Below are 20006 nucleotides of genomic sequence, written 5' to 3'. Positions count from 1 at the left end.
TGGGGGCATTTTTGGTAGTAAAGTTTTAAAGAAAAAAAAATAAAATCCAAAGCCATAAACTACCTCCACTCCACCCCCAATCCTGTAATGCTTTGAAGTTTTGTGTTCATGTTTTGGGTGGGTGGGGGGAATTACCTGTAAGTTCTCTTACCAATGTACTTACTGTAGAAAATAGCATAACAATCTTGCCAAGTCTTCATTTCATGATGTGTCTAGTTTAATTTTAGAGGGATTTACTTATGCAACCGAAAAAAAGCCTCCATGCTTAAGCTAAAAGCTAAAAACAAATAGGCAAAGGAAACAACAATATCTAGTTAAACACACATGTAGTTTACAAATGAAGAATTTAGCCTGAACATACAAATAAGAAATGTACTTCCAAAGGTATTAAGTGTTGCAGCTATCTTATTTGAGTAATTTCGTTTCAGTCTTTTAAGGTAAATCTACAAGTAAGAAAGAGTATTTTTCTCTTGCTGGAGAGCATCTTTTGTATTCTATTCCCAGATCTCTTACTGCTGTCTAGCATTTTTACCTGCATCTATTTTTATCTTTGACTTCCATGTTACAGATACATATGGTGGAAATTTTTCTCTACCTCTTTCTCCTTTGGATTTTCCCTAGCACAGTTTCTTCAAGGGGGGAGAGGCCAGCTGTCACAGCATACCTTTACAGTTAAGTTTATTTTGACTCTGCATTCAGGTTTTACTTCACCAAAGTACTGTGTAAGTTGTGCCTGTAGAATCTAGTTTGCCTATTTTAGTTGTCCAATTTAAGATAAATGAATAAATATAGGTAGTAAGAGGGAGGGAATGTGTAAATATAGTTGTGCATGTATAAAATATACTGGAAATGTCTCTTTTATACAGTTCCTAAATTAGCATCTGTACCCTGATAGCTGTGTAAAAAACTCATTGTTGCTGCAGCTACCTGTAAACTTACACTGGCAAATCTCACTTTAATGGCACATTTGTAGCAACAAGCCCTCCTTGCAGAGATCATCCTGCTGTGTAACTGTAGGAGCAAAAATAGGAAGGGAGAAAATGAAAACTCACCAAACTTTACCTCCCCTTGTGGCTTGCCGAACATTTTTGTGCTTACAGGTAGTCCTGATAATTTACAGAAGTTGTTTTATCATGAACTGAGTAAAAGGCTCATTACAATGGAATGGAGTGCTTAGGTCCATGCTGTGTATGTTTTTTTTGTCTTAATAATTTGGTTATCTAGGAAACTAGTGAGTGAAAGGACTGTACACGCTTGAAATGCTGGCATAATTTAGTGTAACAAAAAGATATCTGGCTGGGATGTGAACTCTCTGTCTACCTCTTCAAGTAAAGTAGCATGGTTGTTCTAGAGGATGAACTCCTGATCCTAATAACAGATAAGTTACTGTTCTTGCTAACAGTCTTTTGTGGGGGTTTTAATTTATTTTTTTTTTTTTTTTTCATCTGAAATGGCTGAAGAAGCACTTGTAAATCTGTCTGCCCCAAAATTGTGGCAAGGATAGCCTGCAGATGTAACAGACTGCTTGGAGACTGACACAGTACTTGACAGAAGCTTATTCTGAAATTAACTCTTATTTTCTTACACATGAAAGTTGAGAGGTTTTCTTGGGGTTTGGTTTGTTTTTTGGTTGGGTTGTTCGTTTGGGTTTTGGTGGGGGTTTTTTTGTTGTGGTTTTTTTTTTTTTTTTTTTTCCACATCAGGCTTCCAGATGACCAAAAGTTAGATTAGAAAATAACCCAAACATTTTGTTTTGTTTTGAAGTAAACATCTGCATATTTTTTCGTTCCCCTAATCAGGCACACAATTGTTCCTGATTTGTGTCCCATGAAGGTGTTATGCACAGTTGACAATGAAGTCTAGAGCTTCGATATGAATAAACAGTCAGCTTGGCAATGGACAAATGCCTAATACACATTTTATAGTTTATTAATACAACTGATGTCACTACATGAAAATTAATGTTCAGTAAGAAAATTCTGCATTTAGCTTTCAGCATGTGTTTCTGTTTCCTTGAAGTATAGTAGACACCTTGGCATAACGTAGCAGCACATAATGGTTTGTGGGTTTTGAAAAGGTGCAGGCCATATTGTGCTGCCTCAAAAAAACAAGGATTTCATCATCCTGAAGAGAAATATCACTTATGAATTAGTCAATCTTGTGATGCTGATGTCTGTCATACCTTAGCAGCACGTAAATATTGGTGTTAAGACTGTAAATATCTCCAGTATTAACTGTGCTGCTGAAGTAAGGCTAGCCACTTCTGCATGTGAGTCATGAAAAAGGATGTTTCATGTATTTCTGGGTGCCTTTTTGTTGTTATAATTCGTGCTGATTGTTTACGTTATTGGCTATTGTTTGTATTTACCTCTGTTCACAAACAATATTTAGGACTTCATAGTATCTGATGACAAATATAAAATAGATATATATAACTTTGAACGCTTTGGTTTACATTGAAGCTGGATTTATTAAAGGAACCATCTCAAGCTACACATGTCTAACAATGCTTTGGTAAGTGTGTATGAAAAAAATATTAAAATGGTGTTACTTTAAACATCAGTATTTCTTTATTAAAACTCTTAAAATTATGTGTTCATCTTTACAGCATATTCTCAATGAGTAGAACTGGGAAATGTTTTGTCATGCTTTTAGCAAAGTGAGTAAATAAAGCAAACATATCTTAAGTTTTTAACATAACTTTTTAAACAATTTCTTAAATCGCTGAGTCTATAGACAGGTAACAGGTTTATGGTTAGAAGTTTAAACTGCGTATCTGACTGAATTTACTAATTTTTTTTCTCATCTTCCACCAAGATTTTTTACTTGCAAGGGAATCTCATTGAGATGATTGAAATCGCTGAAATGAGAATGGAAATTACTTGGGCTCCTTTCCTTTTAAAAGCTGCATGCAAGAACTGTGTGGTGAGTCAAATGTAGACTAATGGTTATGTAAATGTCACTAATTTTAGATAGAGTCAAGATCTGCAAGTGTGTTTCCTTTGAAGATTTTATTTTCTTCACTATCATGACTCAGTATCACTTGCTAATCTCATTTTATTAGCCTTGTTATATTTTACCGTTAAAATACACTTGCCTTTTTCAAATAAGTGCTTGCAGCTTCAACTTTATGTATTGCATAGATGTTTTAAAATGAGAAAAAAAGCTTATCTTCATTGGAGTTTTGTTGTGACTTAAGACTTCACAAGCGTACTACTGGTGCAGTTGCACAGGTACAAGCATGATGTAGATGAATCTTCATTCAAGTTGTTATGATTCATAAATCTGCATTATATGACTGTATAGAATTTCAGCCTGATGTACGTGCTGGTAAAATTCACACCTTTCTCATCTGCCCTTGCTATGGATTTGAACTGGTGAAAGCACTGATGGCTAAAATTTCCAATTCAGTTCAGACCTCAACTGTAAAGCTATGCAGTATTAGATAGCTTACAGCTTTTCATAAAGTAAACACTTCTGTGTTTACATTTACCTGCTACAGATCTCTTACGATATGTGGCCAAAATGAGGTTGACTACTGAGAAAAAAAAAATACGCTCTCTGCCTCAGACTGTAACTGCTTAACACTAAAGACCTGCATGTGCATTTCAGCTGTTTGAAAACTTAGAAACCCTTGGAAAGACCAGACTCAGTGAGTTATAAAAGAAAAAGACCTTATTCTTCCGCTGTTCCCCTCAGTTTAAAGGTCACTGATTTTTGTTAGCACATTGCAAACTGTGATGCTTGCAGAGGGCCTTCCCAGGACTCTTGTAGAATCCAGTACTTTAATATATTTAGGCTTTTTCTCTGGGATTTCTAGGAGTGGATGTGTATCTAAAGAGCTCTTCAGAAAGATCTGAGACCATGCAACAAGTAAGTCTATTTGCATGGCTGTGTCAAGGTCCAGTAGCCAGACCATTTGTTCCTAACTACTTAATTGTGCCAGTGCAGGCCTTCGTGTGAATAGTTAAAACAGGCTGCTTCCTTCTGGTTCACCATGAAAACCCCTACAACTGGAACAAGGCAGGGGATGGCAGGCAGTGGGAAGAAGCAGAAGGGGAAAAGTTGAGCTGCATTGTTTGGTGGCCCTAGCAGCTTGTAACAGTTCAGCGATATGATGAAAATACAATTTGAGCGTTCTCAGAACCAGAGCTCAGCTGAGGAACCAAAGCTCCCATCTGGATTAAGAAAATTACTTCAAGTGCTTATGAAGGTCTTTACCCAAGTTATTCAGATCCTAAACCTTTGAAAAGATTGTCTTATTTTGCACAGTCCACAGTTGCCTTAAATAATATTAGCAATTGTATTTTCCAGATGTTTACCTGCATGGGCAGAGCCATAGCCCATGGCCGAATGGGACTCCCTCTGCTTTGCAGCTCTGAGGTCCTAAGGGTTGTGTCTGATTTAACAAAGGAAGGCTTGCTGTTTTCAGGTCAGAGGCTTGTTTCTGCTAGGCTTAGGAACTGTATGGGAACAAAGATGCTTAATTCATATAAAAGGAAAAGAAAAGGTAGGCCTGCTTGAAAATAAACTGAGACTAGCAGCTGTATAGGAGTGAAGACAACTAGTGAGAGGAGCATGTCTAAAAATCTAGTGTTGAAAGATTGGAGCTGAGACCTGGTAGTGGAAAGACAGATCTGATGGAATGGAAAATTCAATGGATTGGGACAGGTTGGGCAAAATTTGGGGGGTTTGTTTGTTGAAATTTGAAGAAGCAGCAGCCTGACAAAAGGGATCTGGCCTGAGGCAAAGAGAATGAGCCAGGCTTGGGGAAAGGGCTTGCAAGCCTCGGATCATTCCTAACGTTCACAGGAGCACACTGTGCTTCAGCTCCAGAAGAGAATGCAGACTGTTAAGTAGTAGCTTTTGCTGTCATCTGTGAAATCACTCAATTGCATCCGCCTCATCATATTCAACACAGAGAGGGCAACCTTTAGAGTTCTCAGCTATTTCAGTAATTTTGGTCCTGAAAAGAAATCCCAAAGTAACATAGTTGAGGTTGGAAAGGACCTCTGGAGATCTAGTCCAAGCAGGGACAGGCAGAGCAGGTTTTTTAGGGCTTTGTCCAGTCAGGTTTTTAATATCTTCAAGGATGGAGACTCTTCAACCTGTCCTGTTCAGATAGTTTTTCCTGCATTTCATTTTGTGCCTGTTGCTTCCTGTCCTGTCACTGGACACAACTGAGAGAAGCCTAGCTGTGTCTTTGCTGCTCTCCCTTGTCTGCTGCAGAAGGAATTGATAAATTTCGGTAAGATAACATACACACAAGCCTTTTCTTCTCCAGGTCGGAGTCCCAACTCTCTTGGCCTTTCTTCATGTCCAAGGTGCTTTAGTTCTCTCATTGTCATTATGGAAGTAAATAAAATGTTTCAACTAATATGGGAATTGGAACTCAAAGGAAATGCTTTTTTGGAGGGGGAGGTGCTGGAAACAAACCACAACCTAATAACTGTAAAAAGAACATGAGGACTACAAAATGAAACACTAAGAAGTTGGGTAACTCCTGCTTTGAGATTCTGCAATCTTCATTTGCCCCCTTGTGTTAGTGTACTATGTAGCAATCTTCATGATCATACAGAATATTTAATCTAATGATAGGACTGGTCTGGTGTGGTACTGAGCTAGGGAAGATGTTTGTGGGCTGAGCACTCAAGAAGCCTGATGCTGCTATAGGTAGAAATCGGTAGAAAATTCCGTGGGCAACAGAACAAAAGACTGCAAGTAGAGGAAGCCATGTCCTCATGGTTACGTCAAATGAGAATGCCTGACAATTGGATGTGATGTTTTTCTGCTTTTATCCTTATATGTTGCTAAACAAGTTACCAGGCTGTTGTTTTCATAGTACTTGTATTCCTCCCTTCAGAGGTGTCTGACTTAAGAGCCTAAGAGGACACACTGGCTGTTCAGATTTGCAGCTGAGCTTCTTAGGAGATATTGTTTGAATTAAAATATCATGTGATATGATGTCTGTTGACAGTCTCTTCTTAAACAGGGTACCTCATTCTTGCATGCTACTGTAGTTTCAGCATCTCCATGTGTCCTGGTTTAGCAGTAGCAGTCATTTTTTCTACTGGTGCAGTGCTGTGTTTTGACTTTCGACCTGGGAATAATACTGATAAAGCTGATGTTTTCAGTTGTGGGTCAGAATGTTTACCCTGACCAAGGACTTTGTGAGTCTCATGCTCTGCCAGGGAGGAGGAGAAGCCAGGAGGAAGCAGGGACAGGACACCTGACCCAAACTAGCCAAAGAGGTATTCCATACCATAGCACGTCATGCCCAGGATGTAGAATGGAGAGTTCCCGGAAGGGCTGGATCATGGCAGGGTGGGGGTGAGGTACCGGTTGGTGAGCGGTTGTATTCTCTTGCTTGTTATTTCCTTTATCATTATTACTATTGGTGGTAGCAGTAGTGATTTGTGTTATACCTTAGTTATTAAATTGTTCTTATCTCAACCCGTGGGAGTTGCATTCTTTTGATTCTCCTCCCTGTCCCTCCAGGAGCGGAGGGAAGAAAGGTGGGGGGGGGGAAGTGGACTTCGTGGTTCTGATTTACGGCCTGGGCTTAAACCACGACACCATGTCACATTTAAAATAGGGGTACTTACCTTGAAGGGCTGTTGGTTCTTAGCTTAGAAATACAACACTTTTATTTAGTAGCTGTACTACAGTAATCCATTTCGTCAATTTTCTGTGGCCTTTATTCTGATCTGAGAGGAAGAGGTGAGTATTGTGCATCTTTTGAAAACCAGGTCTGTAATCAACTTTCCTTGTTGTTACCTCAAGATGAGAAACCGAGTTTGCATGTTGTTGATTCATGGTCTATTCATGCAGTCCTGTGAACTCCAAAACACTGTGATTTGTGCCCAGTCTTGTCAGGGATTCATTTTGCATTTATAGCTATTAATATTAAACACTTGTTTGTCCCAATTTTGGAATGTGGTTTCATGAGTAATATCTTTAATATTCTGCAAAACCTTTTACACACTAAAAGTAATGTTTGTGTTTGAGCTTCAGCATATTTTACAATAAATTTACCTATAAAGATCTATGTTGCAGAAAGAATGAACTAAAATATGAACACAATTTTTTTTCTGTACAGTGGGAAATAGTGCATCCTTAGAAATGTCGAGTGACTTACACCTGTGTATTTACGACTTTTGCAAGCCATTGTTCTTCGAATTTCAAAAGCAGTTTCGTTGGTACTCCGTATAGCGCACTTTATTGAGTGAAAGTGGTTCTGATCTTGATATTTGGATATAGAGACCTGAAAATGTTTCAGCTCTTCCCCTAATCATGGTATCTTGTTAAATATTGGGAGAACTCTCTCAGTCGGTGATGATAGAAATTTGAAATGTTTATAGACTGCTTTTATGTTCTTCCTCACCACCTCCTGTCGTAGAAGTCACAAGAAATGATTGTTAGAAATATATCCACAGTGGTTAGCTGCTGTTTTACCACAGTTTAAATTGAAGCAGTGCAGCAATTTTTCATTTAAAATAAACATTTCAAATGGATTTGAAGGAAAACTTATATCTGTGATATATGTGGATCTCCTTTCAAAGGTGGCAGTTGTGTGTGTCAGAAAATATTTAACTATAAGCAGAAATATGAAAAAATGGTGGAGAAAATGCAATGGCACAAGTGACATTGTTCATCTTTCTGTGAGGGAGCTAGTATCGTTGGGATGTTACTTTAGCACCCTAAATGAAACAGTTCATTTCTGTTTTAAGTTATTTAATGACTCTGAGGAGCAAAAACTCAGTTTTGTTTTTTTCTCCAAATTTTATTTGCTTGTAGCTCTGTGCTAGTAAATAAAATAAAATTTATCTAATATTGCTTCCATCTCTCAATGTAAAATTTGAAACCTGTGTTTAAAAGTTCTGAAATTAACAGATTAGTTATAGCAGCATTTATCTAGTTCAAATCTCCAATCTGAAGTCTACTGTGCTAAGTAGCTAGAGGCTAATTTACTTAGCTTCTGTTGAGAGATGGGAATAATATATTCATAATGCTTTCTTCTGCTGTTTATAGCCATAGGAGACAGCCATGGATAGAAAGTTTCACATTTCTCTATGGTTTTTGAATGGCAAGCGTGTGGCTTTATTACCTACAAAAGAAATTTCTGTCAGCAGCTGTCCTGGGTTCAGCAGCAGCAGTCAGTTTTTCTTCTTAGTAGCTGGTGCAGCGCTGTGGTTTTGACTTTCGGCCTGGGAATAATACTGATAAAGCTGATGTTTTCAGTTGTGGGTCAGAATGTTTACCCTGACCAAGGACTTTGTGAGTCTCATGCTCTGCCAGGGAGGAGGAGAAGCCAGGAGGAAGCAGGGACAGGACACCTGACCCAAACTAGCCAAAGAGGTATTCCATACCATAGCACGTCATGCCCAGGAGGTAGAATTGAGAGTTACCCGGAAGGGCTGGGGCACTGCAGGGTGGGGGCGAGGTATCGGTTGGTGAGCGGTTGTATTCTCTTCCTTGTTATTTCCTTTATCATTATTATTATTGGTGTTAGCAGTAGTGATTTATGTTATACCTTAGTTATTAAACTGTTCTTATACCTTAGTTATTAAACTGTTCTTATCTCAACCCGTGGGAGTTGCATTCTTTTGATTCTCCTCCCCGTCCCTCCAGAAGCGGAGGGAAGAAAGGTGGAGGGGGAAGTGGACTGCGTGGTTCTGATTTACGGCCTGGGCTTAAACCACGACAGTTCTTTTTTTGGCGCCCAACGTGGGGCACGAAGGGTTGAGATAACAACAGATCTGATCAAGGCACAATGCTGATTTATTGGCTCTCAAAGTTGTTTCTCTTGATGTCACAGTTTCAGTATGCTGTAGCTTACCTAGAGCCGGTATTTGCTGTGTTTGTGTTTATCAAGTGTGGGCCTTGGGCTAAGGTTCTTGTTTCACTGTATTTTATGGTAATGGCTTGTAATACAGGCAGGCTCCGGCAGCAGGGCGGGAAGGACGTGGCCGTGGACTTGTACCTGGCCGTCCCGCTGCTCTTCACCAACCGGCACCTCGCCCCCACCCCACAGCGATTCAGCCCTTCCGGGCCCTCTCCATTCTACATCCTTTTACACTTTTAAGTGGTTTTAAAAGTAAAACATTTTAGAATCTCTCATAAAATACTCCAAAAAACTTTAAGTATTATAAAATTTGAAATATATAAGGTATAAATTATAGAATATAAAGTCAAATGTATACATTTTTATATTTTATTGATACAAAGGCAAAAGAAAAGCTTCAGGGATTATATTATTGGTCCAGCTAGAACAGTCAACAATAATATATGAACATGGTTCAACAGTCCTGTGATTCTCAAGCCAGACAAGTTTGGGACTGACAGAGTCTTTCTTTTTCCTTCAATATTAACCTGGCTCTGATACTTCCATGGTGGTTTCACTGAATGACTTTGGGTTCATTTTTTGTAAGCTCAGCCAGCTGAATATGCTTTCTGTGTGAGAAACAGTGCTGGCACCAAGGAAGAGTTCCCTCTGCTCCCAAGAATGGCAGTCCAGTATTAAAGTTAATTTCAATTGCTTAAAGCAATGTAAGGAATATTCAGGACCTTATTCTTCCTTTCTTGGTACTCCTATAGACAGACTTTGCCTATTTGCTCTTTAAATAAGTATCAAAGGAGCTAACAACATCTTGGTCTCCTTCTTTCCTTCTACAAAAGATTGATATCTACATATGACACTAACACAAAAATACTCACATAGATACAGCTTCTTAGCATATGGAAACAGCTGTGACTCAACTTTCCTGTCCTCAAGACAATGTGAAAATCTCCCTCTTCCAATAAGCAGTATCTGTTATTTTCAGACATATCAGTAAATATATAAAACTATATTATCCATCTATGTATAATGAAGCTTCAGACAACAAAATAAGACATTTCCAGTAGTGTCAGACAAAGATGGAGAGCTCTGCTGTGTTGGAGGTAAGAAATCTGTGAAATTACGTGTGCAACAGCCAGTTTTAGGAAGCGTGTGGGGATGGTAGGTTGTACAGTTAGAAAAAGGATTTCACTGCAGGTTCGATAACATCATGTAGCCAGACAGCCCCCTGTTGGTTGTATTGTTATGGAGGTTCCAGAAGTGAATTGCACTTGAATTCAGCAACTTACTGCACACAACAAGCTATTTTTTTCATTCCCATATCGCAAATGAGGTGGAATCCAATTTTATCCCCCTTGTGTATAAGATAAATGTTAAACCTTGGTCAAATAAGAATGTCTGCACTCTATTTCTTAATGTCTTTATAGAAGCTTATTTTTAAAGAGCTGCAGTGAAAATGTAGAACAGTACCTTGTCCTTGTGATCAAATCCTAAGACTGACATGCTTTAATATCATATTTAGAAGCTGGCTAATGGAAAGTGTTTAGATAAACTTACGTTGAGAATGCAGGTAATAGATTTTGAAACATAAAAGTTTGTAAGCCAGCAGTGAAGTAGCCAGAGACAGGTTCCAGCCTTAATTAATGAGTTGGACTCTCTTGCAGGCATATGTAAGAGCCTCTGCTATTTAACAAGGTACAGTTTTACCAAGAGGCTTGTTTTATTTTGGTTTAATTCAAGTTTGCTTTGCTTTAATCTGTTCTTTTCTACATGACTTATGTTGCTACCTGTGCAACTAGCTGCTTACTTCCAGTTTGTGTTTTCTCATGTGTTAAGAAACCCAATATCTTATTCTTCAAAAGAATTAAGTGTCTAAAATATTGGAAATTAAATCACAGAATCATATAATAGTTAGGGTTGGAAAGGACCTTAAGATCATCAAGTTCCAATCTCCTGCCATGGGCAGGGACACTTTACCCTAAACCATGTCACCCAAGGCTCTGTCCAACCTGGCCTTGAACATCGCCAGGGATGGAGCATTCACAACTTCCTTGGGCAACCCGTTCCAGTGCCTCACCACCCTCTCAGTAAAGAATTTCTTCCTTAGATCCAATCTAAACTTCCCCTGTTTAAGTTTTAACCCGTTACCTCTTGCCCTATCACTACAGTCCTTAAAGAATAATGCCTCCCTAGCATCCTTATTGGCCCCCCTTCAGATACTGGAAGGCTGCTATGAGGTCTCACCGCAGCCTTCTCCAGACTGAACAGCCCCAGCTTTCTTAGCCCATCTTTATACGGGAGGTGCTCCAGTCCCCTGATCATCCTCGTGGCCCTCCTCTGGACTTGTTCCAACAATTCCATGTCCTTTTTATGTTGAGGACACCAGAACTGCACACAATGCTCCAAGTGGGTTTTCACGAGAGCAGAGGGGCAAGGTTCACCTCCTTTGACCTGCTGAAGTACAGGTATAAGTTATTTTGGCTTTTTTGTGTGGGGTTTTTTTTAATGTTTGTAAAAGGAAACTAAAATCTGCCTTGCGATGGTCACTGTATATCCATGTGGTGATGGAATGCTGTAGGTACTGTATGAATGTATGCAAGCAGTTATTGTCTAGAATCTGCTGATGTATACATGCTTAAAAGACACTTTGTGGTGAAATAGGTGGTCTAAGAAAGGTTTCCAGGGAGAACTTTGTCTTAGAGTCTTAAAGGCACAGGATCTTCTGCTCCAAGATAAACAGAGAGAGGTGATCTCTTTCTGCATTATGTATGGCCTAAGTTATAAAAGCTCATCTTTATTTGAAGAATTGAATTTGTGGCTGAAAATCCATAGCTGCAACAGTAGTAGAGAAGTAGATGTGAGAATTATCTTCTACAGCACAGAAAATCAACATCAGACACCGCTCCTATCAAGGCAGGCTCAGATAGTTGGGCTTTTTCAGCCTGAAGAAGAGAAGGTTCTGGAGAGACCTTATAGCAGCTTCGAGTGTCTAAAGGGGGCCTACAAGAACTCTGGAGAAGGACCTTTTACAAGGGCATGCAGTGGACATGTAGGACAAGGGGGAATGTCTTTAAATTGAAAGAGGGTAGATTTAGATTAGATACTAGAAAGAAACTCTTCACTATGACAGTGGTGAGGCACTGGTACAGGTTCCCCAAAGAAGCTGTGGCTGCCCCATTCTTGGAGGTGCTTGAGGCCAGGTTGGGCAGGGCTTTGAGCAACCTAATCTAGTGGAAGGTGTCCCTGCCCATGGCAGGAGGTTAGAACTGGATGAGTTTTCAGGTCCCTTTCAACCCAACCCATTCTATGGTTCTATGAAAACCAAAGTGCCCAAGGATTCTTTTTGTTTCTCCATTTCCCCTTCGCTACACATTAAAATATTGATTTTAATCAGATATTTTAGAACAGTTGTCAGAAATTACAGAGTGTAAGGATACATGCTGTCATTGAGGAGGAGAGTGGGAAAAACAGGGACAGACCAAAGAGCTGCTTAAAAATTGTCATGACTTCCCAAGTCCATCAGAAGACTTTAAGAAACTGGCTGAAACAGTCTCAAAGTGAGGGGATAGAAAAGCATGGTTTCAAAAGCCTGAAGGAATACAAGTTTTTCTTCCAGAAAGGTGCCCAGTGGATGTTATCCACAGATGTTCCCCATCTTTCTTGTTAAATCAAGGATATGTGCAAAAAAAAGGAAGTCACAAAATGGCCTTGTTCAAAGGTTATTGGCAGATAACTTACCATTATCAGATGAAAGCAAGCTGCAGGTAGGATTTCAAAGAGTAGCAGAATTTGCTTTTATTGGACTAACTGTGCAGTTCCTTGCAAGTTCAATATTGCTTTCCTAAGATGTTTCCTGAAGTAACAGTAAAACGAGCATACAATAAATGTAAGTACTCATTAAAGCTCACTAAAGGAACACCTTATGTTTCCAGTTATGTTCCAGGAACACTGAGATAACTGAATATTTGTGAATTGCATCACAGACCTCTGTTATGCCAAAGTTCTGGGGTTTATTGCTAAAGAGAGCACCAGTACAGGTGTCTTTAAACTGCTTTATGTTCCTACTTTAATGCTGCTGAAGAGGGAAAACAGGGAGCAGCAAGCAGCATTGAAAGACTTCATGGCTGTTCAGCAACCAGCAAGGGGATTCACCTCTTCCCTCCTTCAATCCACCCACAAGCTGTTTCTTTTCTGTGAAGATGCTTTCTGAGGGTTTGGATTGGTGGGGTTTTTTTGACAGGAGGGTTTACAGTCCCCTCAGATTAGTGGCATTGGTAGAAAACTGTTCTGAGTTGAAGAAGATTCAAATACCTTACTCTGATAAGAAAAGTGACAACATTTTTCCTTCTCTGAGGAGTGGTTACTTAGTCTATTTCCAAATCAGGATTAAACTGTTGGACTTCCTCCTGGTTCTTGGGGTATCTAACTTATTTAGGTCAAGCAATTCTAGTAGCATAGAACATATGGGTTACTTGCAGAGCTGTGATATTGTGATCCCATTATTTTATGCTTATGCAGGCATAAAGTAAGTAGCCTGAGAAAGGCTCTACCTTATGCTGTGAAAGTATCTCAGTTTCCTCTGCAACTGCACCTTTTTCTCTTTAGCAGTTGTCCAGGTAGTGGATATGTTTAATGGTAATTGACCAATTCTTTAACTCTATCTTTATTTTTTCACATTTATTTTAGAGTTCTTGTAAAAATATCTCTTCTGAGACATCTGGGCCTGGTGAAACTACTTTTTTCCCATAAAGCATGTCCTAGGGATAGGAGTTTCTTTGTCACCCTCTATATTAAAACCAAATAATTTATATTGAGCTTCTTTACCTTTGCCAATTTCTTTCATCCTCTTCTTGGTACTATATAGACAAAACCAAAAAACCTCCTGGATTTTAGTATCTTTAAGAATACTTGGAATTCTTCTCCATGTCTCTGTGTGTTGGTACAGGGGTATTGCATGCAGCCATTGGGACCTGTGCATCTGATACTCACATGGGAGAAGGTTGTTCAGCAGCACCTGAGAAAGCAGTAACTGTGTGTCTGTGCAAGAGCAGTGTCAGTTCTACCATCCCCATGTTCTTCAGACAACTGGTGGCTACACATAGAGCTTTTCATTAGCCACTGATATACCAGGTAGTTTTAATTATTCACTAATTTATACTTACATTAACATTTAAATAGCTGTTAAGATTGGGTTTAATTTTAGAAATTGTATCATTTCTGTTATTTGTTCCTTGGATAAGCTACTATAACCTCGGACAAATTAATTCTCTATTAATACATACCTCATGGATGAGCATGACCTCCCCAGCATTCAGACACTTACTGTGTCATGTAGTGGTGTCATTAAAAACCATCTGCATAACATATGTTTTATTTGGCTTGATAAGCATAACATGAATCTTATAAGAATGCTGAGCAAGCAAAATGTCTTGCTTCAAGGTGTCCCAAGTGATACTGGCACTTGACCTCTGGTTCTAGTTTGCCTGAGCAGAAACACTGAGAAAGACCAGAATACTTTTACTGTTTCACTTCTTGCCCTAGGTTGTCAGCAAGTCTCCTAACACGGCTAGACCTTGATTAGAGGGTGACAGGGAACAGAACATTTGCAAAACAGATTCTGATTTTCCCGTACATAAATTCTTTTGAAGTTAAGCATAGCTCAAACCTGGGAACACCAGGCTGTCTGATGAAGCAGAGTTTGAATTACCTTGGTTGTTTCATGATCTGCAGTTTTTGGATCCCTCAGCAGCCATGATGCCCTCATGGGCAGTTCTTGGAGCCCTCAGCAGAAATTATCAGTAACACCAAAATTAATTTTGACAAGGTCAAATCATCTTTGGACCCTTCAGCTGCAAGCAGACAGAGCAATCCAGCACCCCACTGTCAAATCGTGCTTGGAATCACCCCTGGTAGGTCTCCATGGATGTCTGGATGCTGGCAATTAGAGGTCATTTTCTGTAAGTTTCTGGCATCCTGTAGGACAAGTTCCATGGAAATTATTCCTCTGTTCAGTCAGAACCAGAAGAGGACTGACAGTTCTTCTGTAAGGTTCTCTCTAGCTAGGTAGAGAGCTCAGGTGTGGCTCACACTAGGATAGTTCTTGCATTTCCCAGCATCTCTAGATTCTCATTAACTTTTCTTAAATGTCAAGTATCTTCAAGGTGTCAATCTAGACCTTCAGCTTCAGCCTTTAGGGTGAAGTCATTACCTATACAACATAGTTATGTCACCAGCTATCATAGTAGCATCCATGTCCACATTTCATTCTGTTTCTTACCACAAGGCAGTTCCTGACTTGCTACTTGCATCCAGGGAGTATAAAGCCTTCAAAGATCCAGCTGGCAGGACAGTTTTACCAAATAATAAAACCATTACTGAATACTGTTGGACTAGAACATTGTCTCAGGGCTGCCTTCTCTGGAAGGAAAGCTGCCTCCAATAACAGCAAAAATTGACACCTAATGCAAAAAGATGTTTTATCACTACTACAGAAAGCTACACTCTGAAAATGAGGGTCCCAAATAGGATATTATTAATCAATATTGCAAATACTGATTTCAAATGGCAAGATTTTCCACAGGCATCTAGGAAGGAATTTAGACATGGTGCAGTAGAGACCATTCATGGCAACAGCAACATTTCCAGAGCTATCTTTTTGAGAACTACTTCTTTATGGGTTTTTGAATTAGAAGCAGCTTTGCAGTCTGTTTGTATAGACAAGGTTGTGCACACTGTTCTGAGGCCCCCAGGAGAGTAAATGCCAGTTCCCAAGCACTGGCATCATAGAGCACACAAGCTTGCTAGCCACGCTGACCTACATGCCCTTCAGGAAAGCAGCACAAGATTTGGAAGAGATAAAAACCCAATTTCTTTGAGTGTACCAGTTTACCTGCTTCTTTCATCAACAGGGCAGAATGTCTTGCTGTTTGAGCTAGAACATTCAGGATGTTTAAGTTCTGCCTTTTCCTTTCAACCACTGAAGTGATTTTATAACAGGTTAGTGCCCACCAGTTGTCACAGACATGTAGACCACCCTGAAGGAGCTATGTGGTCTTTGTAGCAGGATTCATTGCCTTCAGAAGACCTGTGTCTTTGTCACCACTTATCGTAGAAGAACAGAAGTCCACATATTCATATCCTGAACACTCCAGGTGCTATCTCCTAAGAACTGTTAAATCCTCCACTCATGGCTGTATCTTGGTGCTGGGTGTAGACAAGAAATAAGTTTAGATCCGTCCACAGAATATAGATGATCAAAACTGTAGCAGACTAATGTTCTGCTAGCCTTGTGGGACTTCCTGTGATGTTCAGCTTTTCCATTCAAAACTTACCTCAGAAGTTCAGTGAGAGCATGGGTCAGGCTTTCAAAAGGGAAGCAGAAGAGATTGCTACAGCACAACTCTTGTAAAGGGCAACCTACAGACAAGGGAGCAGTCACACAAGTGTCCCTGTGCCTGTTTTTCCAGCCATGTTCTGCGGAGAATCCCTGAAATGAAAGATGAGCAAAAAGATAACCTTTCACCCATCCTTTTCCATACGTATCTATAGAGATTTCAGGACTATGGATGAACACTAGTGAACAGTTTTTCATTTACATTCTTGGCGTGGCCATAGTAATTGTTAAGCCATTACTGTGTTCCAGGGATTGAGTTTACTGAACCATCTTCAGAAGACAATCTTTTGAACAATTGTAGGTAGCAAAGGAAAATTACATGGCTTAAGGATTAATTTCCAAATGGGGAAAAAATGTAAACCAGTCTGCTCCAGGTAGGTTACCAGTTCATGGAAAATTAGGAACTTACAAACAGGGTTACTGCTCACCCTATTGCATCTGAAATTGAAACAAAGGCCACCAATGGGATGTATCCAGGAGGCTTATAACCCCAGTGCTACCAGAGCAATGCTTTTGTTCTGCTCTGCAGAGTTTGTCTGACCAAAAGCTCAGCTTCTGTTCCTAGATGTGAGGTACCAACATGATTAACCCATCTTATGTCTAGATCTTGCAATGTTTCATTTCACAGCGCAGATGCAGAAATGGCATCCAAGATAGAAATTCTGTTCTTCAGGTATGCAAACTATTGACATAGAATGTTCTGCAGATCCACTTACTGATCACATTAGGGAAAAAATAAAACATCCCTATAGTCTCATGAATGTTTAAGTCTCCCACCTAAGTCATTCTGTGCCTTTTCCATGTTCCTTTAGCAGCCATCACCCACCCATTCGTTCACCCCCATAAGATCTGCTTTTCCTTGTTTGGTGGCGCTGAAATTTCTGACAGCTCTGTTAACTGTCCTCCCTTCAATACAATAAGCTGTGTCTCTTTGGTCCTACAAAGGCAGTAATTCTATCCAGCCAAATTTTATTCCTTTACCCGCTTGCGATGGGCAAGAAGTGAATTTGCTGCCTTCCATGGATCTCTGCCTGCCCTTATCACATAGCCTCTTCCTCTATCCTACTAGTGAGCTGGCTAAGGAGTGAGCTGAAGACGCAGTATAAAGACACAAAGATTAAAGGATAGAAGGATCAGCACACCTTCCATTTATTGTTGAATACAGCACTATAAATAAAATGGTATGTCAGCAATTATTTTATTACTCAGTTTAGTTATCACTGGGGAACAAAAACAAAAACCATAGGCTTTTCAGAGGGCTCTCAATGAAAGCTACAAGCTGCCTTTGGATTTCAGAGAAAACTGAGTTCCCATCTCCAAAGTACTAGTAAAACACCAGACTGGATGTTTCCAATCTATTCCTTTTTTTTCCAATAGAGAATCAGGATGGAACAATGTTGCAACGTTTAATTCTTCATAGTTTCAGCTAGCACTCAGCTGACTGGTGTAGCAGAAACTTGCTTAGAAAGCAAAGCCCTAACTCCATTCTCTACAGCAGACTTGCACACATTAGTGTTTGCAGCCTTTAGGGCTACATTCATCATCCTTCTGACCAGAAAGAAGCCACCAATTACTGAACTGTTGTGTTAGAATGGAAGCGGAGTAGAACTGGAAGAAGGACTCTTGGAAAAATTTACACATCAGATCACACTTTGGGAGTTATTTCAGCAGAAGCTACACAATGGTCTAGAAAATGGACATGCCCTTTTTTTTTAATAGAAGTCAGATTTATTTGTATTTTTATACGATGACTAGTGATTTACATCCCGCCCACCCATTTGAGAGTATTCAGGGCTCCAGGCATATCTCCGGCCAGTTCCAGATTATTCAAATCATTATTGGTCCATCCATTTACTAGTCACAACAGGGCCTTCTGTGACCAATTAGGGCCTGACTGCAGCAGGAGAGGCAGCTTCAAAGAATGGGACTCTTCAGATGCACTAGCAGTTCTCTTGATTCCCAAATTCTTTATTTATGTGGATTACACTGAGTTGACAGATTTAACTGGGCTGTTGAAGATATGGTCAGAGAAGCAGAGTCACTCCCTTCCCTTTTATTGTTTTCCTAAGACATAACAGTTATATGCATCTGTCACTAGAGAGAGGAAGTTCTCAATCACTGGACTTCATTTTGGGATTTCATATGCTTTTTCAGTAGCATCTGGGAATTGATCAATATAATATTTGGTAAGGAGTTGTGTTTCCTCATGATGCACTGTAAATCTTTTATTGTAGATCCTCCCACAGTTTATTGTTGAAAATCAATAAAAATAAACCTTGTAAAGCTAAAGCCTGGCAATGGTTCAGCACAAATCAGAGGGAAGGAGTAAGAGGCAATGAGTTTTCCTCCCCATCTTGGATAGTTCCCAGCTTGTTTCCCAATGAATATTCAATAACACTTTCCAGCAATCTGAGAACAAATTAAATAAAAAATTAAAAAATCAAAGCTCTGAACACTTTGTTGTAATGTCCAACAGGAATTCTGTTCCACTTTGGTGGCTTCCTGGTAGTGAATTCAGCTGCGAATCAAAACAAAGTCTCACCCAGATTGTGTGTTGATATACCTTCAACTCGTCTCCTCCAAAGACAGACACAAGCACATCAGCCTTTCTCAGCTCAGACTAAAGGAGTTATTTTTGTGCACTGGAGAACTGGAAACCAACCTAAACAGGTAAAAAGTGGGAACAACCCAATGTGGAGAAAAGTTTCTTCGAAGTCAGAACAGAAGTCACCACCCTTGTTTGCCAGTCTGTCGAAGCAAGACAGGATGCAGTTACTCCAGCATCATTCTTTTGCCCTGTGGCTATTAGTTCCTCATATACTGCACCTTAGGGTGGAGTCTTGTACTATTTCCATGAGGTTCAACTATGCAGGGATGTGAAAAATGGTTTGGAATTATTTAGTAAAGGGGAAACTTCCCAGTACTACGGTCAGCACTGAGAGATCAGTCTTTTTTAGTCTAAATGTAGTGTTAATTGCAATAGCTTTATTTAAACATGTATTCTGAATCAATTATACAATCTTATGAGCACTGAGTGCAGAATCTGTAAAGAATGCAGAGACTGCACTTGCGAAAAGAATAAAACCCCTCATGAATCAACATTGAAATCAATACCCAAGGAACATGGAGGTATTTCATTGTCAGACTCTCTCCTTCCTGGTATCAGCAGATTACTGAATAATCCAGGTGGTGAATAAATGATATGGCCCCCAAAGAGGTAAGAAGAATATGGGAGAACTTCCTGGGGCGTGAAGAAGCAGTCAGAAAGTTACTTAAAAGCACAAAAATGTAACCAATAGCTACAAAAGGAAGCCAACAGGGGGCAAGAACAGGGGGATGGAAAAAGTGCCATGTCTTTATCCTGTTGAGATATCCAATAGGCACCACAAGACTATTGATAAAGCCCTTGGCAGCCTTGAATATAGAAATACAGGATGAAATCCAACTATAAATGAGGGAAAAGTGATTAAAATAAAAAATATAAGACAAATGAAGTGTTGTCTTTCTGAATCACCTGCCCTTGCAAATCCAGCAAACTGTCACCTCTTTTTTGATGATCTATTTCTGCCACATAAACCTGCAGTCTGTGTAGAACAGAGGGATGGTGTTACCTTACTGGTGAGTTTGCTTTCCTCCTAGTGATCTCACTGCTCTGGCAGTCTGCTTGTGTGTTAAAAAGCAGAAGAGGGCTCACTGCTTGCTGTAAGCGAGCAACAGGACTGACCTGCAGCACTATGGCATCTCAGGGAGCAGAACAGTTTGCACATCTTTACT

At 39.7% G+C, this 20006-nt stretch overlaps 1 long non-coding RNA gene across 1 annotated transcript; it reads left to right on the top strand.

The window, feature by feature from the left end:
* The first annotated feature begins 1088 nt into the window (after positions 1–1088).
* On the top strand, positions 1089–19611 carry LOC308218260. Its single transcript, XR_013956345.1, has 3 exons — positions 1089–2925; positions 13785–13969; positions 18709–19611. It is a non-coding gene; the product is annotated as an uncharacterized lncRNA (long non-coding RNA).
* Positions 19612–20006: the final 395 nt, after the last annotated feature.

This window comes from Psittacula echo, assembly GCF_963264785.1.
Source record: "Psittacula echo genome assembly, chromosome: 3".
Classification (NCBI taxonomy): domain Eukaryota; kingdom Metazoa; phylum Chordata; class Aves; order Psittaciformes; family Psittacidae; genus Psittacula; species Psittacula echo.
The sequence above is the reverse complement of the archived record's forward strand: the minus strand, read 5'-3'. Positions and strand labels throughout refer to the sequence as shown.